Source organism: Physeter macrocephalus, chromosome 1 (assembly GCF_002837175.3).
Source record: "Physeter macrocephalus isolate SW-GA chromosome 1, ASM283717v5, whole genome shotgun sequence".
NCBI lineage: Eukaryota > Metazoa > Chordata > Mammalia > Artiodactyla > Physeteridae > Physeter > Physeter macrocephalus.
Window position 1 is genome coordinate 34,262,104 of NC_041214.2, and position 6,000 is coordinate 34,268,103.

Below are 6,000 nucleotides of genomic sequence, written 5' to 3' on the forward strand. Positions count from 1 at the left end.
ATCCTTTTCATGAAGAATAGTCCAGGACCAGATAGCTTCATGGATGAATTCTACCAAACATTAAAGAAGAATTCTTCTTCTTACACACATTCTTCCAGGTAATAGAAAAAGAAGGAACACTCCTTGACTAAATTTTTAAGGCAAGTACAGCAAAAACCAAAAACTGTCAAGGATATCATGAGAAAGATTAAAAAAATTATTTTTATGAACATAGATGCAAAAATCCTAAGCAAAATATTAGCAGATTGAATCCAGCAACATCTAAGAGGGATACTAAATCATTACCAAGTTGAGTTTATTCCAGGAATGCAAGTTATCTTTAAAAAAAAAATCAGTGTAATTGATCACATTAACAGAATAAAGGAGAAAAGTTAACATGACCATCAGTGGGTAGAGGAACAGCATTTGGTAAAATCCAACAACCATTCATTTCAAAACCCTCTTAGCGAACTTATTCTAGGAAATTTGTGTAATCTGATAAAGAGTATGTACATGTGTGTGTGAAATATACATAAAAGAAATATATATGTAAATATACATAAGAAATGTATATGTGAAACCAACATATTCAGTGGTGCAATGGTGAATGAAAGTTTTCCCTTTGAGATCAAGGAAAAGATCAGAAGGTCTACTATTATCATTTCTATTCAACATTTTTACTTGCAGCCCTACCTGCCAGTCTGCTCAGGTATGAAAAAGATATAATATATAAAAGGATTGAAAAGGAAAAAATAAAACTCTTATTTTCACTAATGATATGATTGAAAATGTATGAAATTCTAAAAAACTAGATTAAGTATTAGAAAAATAAATGTTAGGCAGTGTTGCTGGATACAAGATAAATATACAAAAATCAATTATATTTCTAGATTAAAAATTTTTTTAATGAAAATGCTATTTAAAGTAGCATAAGAATCACAAATGTCCAGGAATAAGTCTATCAAAAGATGTCTAAAAATTTTACACACCAAACTGTAAAATATTGATGAGAAATATTAAAGAAACTCTAAGTTAATGAAAGGCTATACACAGAAAATGGAGTGGTGACTCAATATTATAAAGATGTCAATTCTCCTCAAATTATAATATATAGGTTCAATGAACTCCCAATCTAACTCCTAATAAGTTTTTAATATTTTTTAGTGGGAATTGACAATATAATCCCAAAGTTTATAAGGAAATGCAAAAGACCTTAAATAGACATTTGTTTGGTTGTGTAAGTTGTAGCATTCCAAGATTAGAACAAAATGCATTTGATTTTTCTAAACTTTTCTGCCTAACTCTAAGTACTGACATCTGAAATATAATTGTCATGTCTATCCAATTCAGGTGTTCATTATCAATAAAATTACCTAAGTGCTTTCTATAACTTGATACTGGACTAGTAGTATGAATAAAAATTATATACAGTCCACTAAATAAGTATTTGTAGACATACATCCACCACAGTTGGTATATAATTCAGTTCTTATGTTTATTCCAATTCTTTCACATTAAAAAGCAAATTAGTGGCTTCCCTGGTGGCACAGTGGTTGAGAGTCTGCCTGCCGATGCAGGGGACATGGGTTCGTGCCCCGGTCTGGGAAGATCCCACGTGCCACAGAGCGGCTGGGCCTGTGAGCCATGGCTGCTGAGCCTGTGCATCCGGATCCTGTGCTCCGCAACAAGAGAGGCCACAATAGTGAGAGGCCCACATACCGCAAAAAAAAAAAAAAAAAAAAAAAAAAAAGCAAATTAAACTCTTCACTAGCTATGGTTTAAGATCTATTTCAGATTCCTCTTCTCTTCCTCCTCCTTCTTTTATATAGATATATGAAATTTTCAAATATACACATAAGTAGAGAAAATGATGTAATAAACTCCCGTGTACACCTTACACAACTTCATCAATTGTCAACATTTTGCCAATATTATTTCATCCATCCTTCCATTTCCCCATTTTTTTCTGGAATAACAGACAGTGCATTACTTCACCCACAAAAGTGTGCATCTCTAACAGCTAAGGGATTTTTAATATATAACCATAATGCATTTATCACACCTGTCAAAAATGAACAATTATTCCATATTATTATCTAATTCCCAGTTAATATGCCAGTTTACCTGGTTGTCAAAAAATTTTATTGCCTCATTCAAATTAGAACCTAAAACAAGATCCAGGCATTGAATTGGTTATATATCTTAAATCTCTTCTGCTCTTTTCTTTTACCCTTTGTCCTATTTACTTGTTGAAGAAACTGCATCATTTGTCCTTTGGAATTTCCAACATTCTGGATTTGACTGGTGTGATTTAACATGTTATTTTGCATTTAACAGCATTTTACAGAAGGTCCCTCAATTTGGGTCTGTCTGAAATTGCTTCATGATTTGATTCAGGGTGTGCATTTTTGACAGCAACATCACAGAAGTGAGGCTGGGTTCTCAGAATATTGCATTAGAAGGAACACAATAGTAATTTGTCCCATTATCACTTCTGTTACCGTTATTTGCTTGGTTAAGGTGGTGTCTGACAGGTTTCTACACTGTAAATTTTCCTTTGTAATTAATGATTACAACATTAATGTAATTAATGTTTCCCTCTGTGGGGAAACACTTTGAGACTACTTAACATTTTGTTCCTCATCAGAATTTTATCCTCCAGTTTTAGCATCCATTGATGATTCTTGCCTGAATCATTATTACTATATTGGTTGCCAAATAGTGGTTTTTCTGATTATATCATTCCTTGTGCATTTATCAATTACCATTCTAAAATAGAGAAGTACTTCTCTTTCTCCATTTATTTATTGATTTCCTTTCATTTGTTTTTATCAGCATGGGCTTGGGGGTTTCTTTTATATTCAGTGGGTTATGATACTTTACTATTATTCTTTTTTTTCCATTTTTTATTGTGGTAAAAAACACATAACATGAAATTTATCATCTTAGTCATTTTAAAGTGTACAGTTCAGTGATATTAAGTACATTCATATTGCTGTGCAAATTGTCACCACCATCCATCTCCAGAACTCTTTCATCTTGCAAAATTGAAACTCTACACCCAGTAAACAATAATTCCTCATTTTCCCTTACCCCCAGCCCCTGGCAACCACTTCTCTACTTTCTATCTCTATGATTTTGACTACACTAAATGCTTCATTTAAGTGGAATCATACACTATTTGCCTTTTGTGATTGTCTTACTTCACTTACCATAATATCCTTGTTTCATCCATGTTGTAGCACATGTCAATAATTTCCTTCTTTTTTTAAGGCTGAATAATATTCCATTGTATGTACATACCATATTTGCTTATCCATTCATCTGGCAATGGGCACTTGGGTTGCTTCCACATTTTAGCTATTGCAAATAATACTTCTATAAACCATGGGTCTATAAATATCTCTACGAGACCCTGCTTTCAATTCTTTGGGGTATATACTAAGAAGTGAATTTCTGTATCATATGGTAACTCTACATCTAATTTTTTTTGAGAAATCTCCATACTGTTTTCCACAATGGCTGTACATTCCCACCAACAGGGTTTTAATTAATCCATATCCTCACCAACACTTACTACTTTCTGGTTTTTTTTGATAGTAGCCATTCCAATGAGTATGTGGTATCTTAATGTAGATTTAATTTGCATTTCTCTAATGATTAGTGATGTTGAGCATCTTTTCATGTGCCTATTTACCATTCATATAATTTCTTTTCAAAAACATTCAAGTTCTTTGCCTATTTTTGAATTGGTTGTTTGTTTTCCTCTTGTTGAGTTTTAGGAGTTTTCTATATATTCTAGGTATTAATCCCTTAACAGATATCTAACATGGAAATGGTTTTTTTCCCATTCTGTGGGTTACCTTTCACTGTTCTTAGTATATTTTGATGCACAAAAGTTTTAATTTTCATAAACTTCAATCTGTCTGTTTTTGCTTTTGTTGCCTGTGCCTTGATGTCACATCCAAGAAATCACTGCCAAATCCAATGTCATCAAGCTTCTTCCCTATGTTTTCTTCTAAGAGCTTTAAACTTTTTAGGTCTTAAGTCTAGGTCTTTAAATAATTTTGAGTTAATTTTTATATGGTATTAGGTGAGCGTCCAACTTCTTTCTTTTGCATGTTTATACCCAGTTTTCTTAGCACGATTTGTCAGAAAGACTATCCTTTCACCTATTGAATGACTTGAACCCCTTTGTGGATATATGTCAGTGATTATTTCTGGGCTTTCTATTCTATTCCTTTGATCTATGTGTCTGTCTTTATGCCAGCACCATACTCTTGAAATCTGTAACATATAATGTTATGTTTGTTGGTATGTTTTGAAATCAGGAAATGTGAGTCCTCCAGCTTTGTTCTTATTCAAAAGTGTTTTGGCTATTCAAGATCACTTGAGATTCCATATGAATTTTAGGATTTTTTCCTATTACTAAGAAAAAAAAAGTCATTCGGGTTTTGATAAGAATTGCATTTAATCTCTGGATTATTGGGGGTAGTATTGACATCATAACAATGTTAAGTTTTCTAATCAATAAACATGGAAGGTCTTTACATTTATGTCTTCTTTAACTTCTTTTAGCAATGTTTTGTACTTTTCATTGTACAAAACTTTTACATCTTTTGTTAAGATAATTCCTAAGCATCTTTTTTTTTAACATCTTTATTGGAGTATAATTGCTTTACAATGGGGTGTCAGTTTCTGCTTTATAACAAAGTGAATCAGTTATACATATACAAATATTCCCATATCTCTTCCCTCTTGCATCTCCCTCCCTCCCACCCTCCCTATCCCACCTCTCTAGGTGGTCACAAAGCACTGAGCTAATCTCACTGTGCTATGCAGCTGCTTCCCACTAGCTAGCTATTCTACGTTTGGTAGTGTATATATGTCCATGCCACACTCACTTTGTCACAGCTTACCCTTCCCCCTCCCCATATCCTCAAGTCCATACTCTAGTAGGTCTGTGTCTTTTTTCCCATCTTACCCCTAGGTTCTTCATGAACTTTTTTTTCCCCTTAGATTCCATATATATGTGTTAGCATATGGTATTTGTTTTTCTCTTTCTGACTTACTTCACTCTGTATGACAGACTCTAGGTCCATCCAACTCACTACAAATAACTCAATTTCGTTTATTTTTATGGCTGAGTAATATTCCATTGCATATATGTGCCACATCTTCTTTATCCATTCATCTGTTGATGGACACTTAGGTTGCTCCCATGTCCTGGCTATTGTAAACAGAGCTGCAATGAACATTTTGGTACACGACTCTTTTTGAATTATGGTTTTCTCAGGGTATATGCCCACTAGTGGGATTGCTGGGTCGTATGGTAGTTCTATTTGTAGTTTTTTAAGGAAACTCCATACTGTTCTCCATAGTGGCTGTATCAATTTACATTCCACCAGCAGTGCAAGAGAGTTCCCTTTTCTCCACACCCTCTCCAGAATTTATGGTTTGTAGATTTTTGATGATGGCCATTCTCACTGGTGTGAGATGATATCTCATTGTGGTTCTGATTTGCATTTCTCTAATTTAATGATGTTGAGCATTCTTCAATGTGTTTGTTGGCAATCTGTATATCTTCTTTGGAGAAATGTCTATCTAAGTCTTTTGCCCATTTTTGGATTAGGTTGTTTGTTTTTTTGTTATTGAGCTGCATGAGCTGCTTGCATTTTTTGAAAATTAAGCCCTTGTCAGTGGCATCATTTGCAAATATTTTCTCCCAGCCCTTAAGTTGTCTTTTCGTTTTGTTTATGGTTTCCTGTGCTATGCAAAAGCTTTTAAGTTTAATTAGGTCCCATTTGTTTGTTTCTACTTTTGTTTCCATTACGCTAGGAGATGGATCCAAAAAAATATTGCTGCAGTTTGTGTCAAAAAGGGTCCTGCCTATGTTTTCCTCTAAGAGTTTTATAGTATCCACTCTTACATTTAGGCCTTTAATCCATTTTGAGTTTATTTTTGTATATGGTGTTAGAGAATGTTCTAATTTCATTCTTTTACATGTAGCTGTCCAGTTTT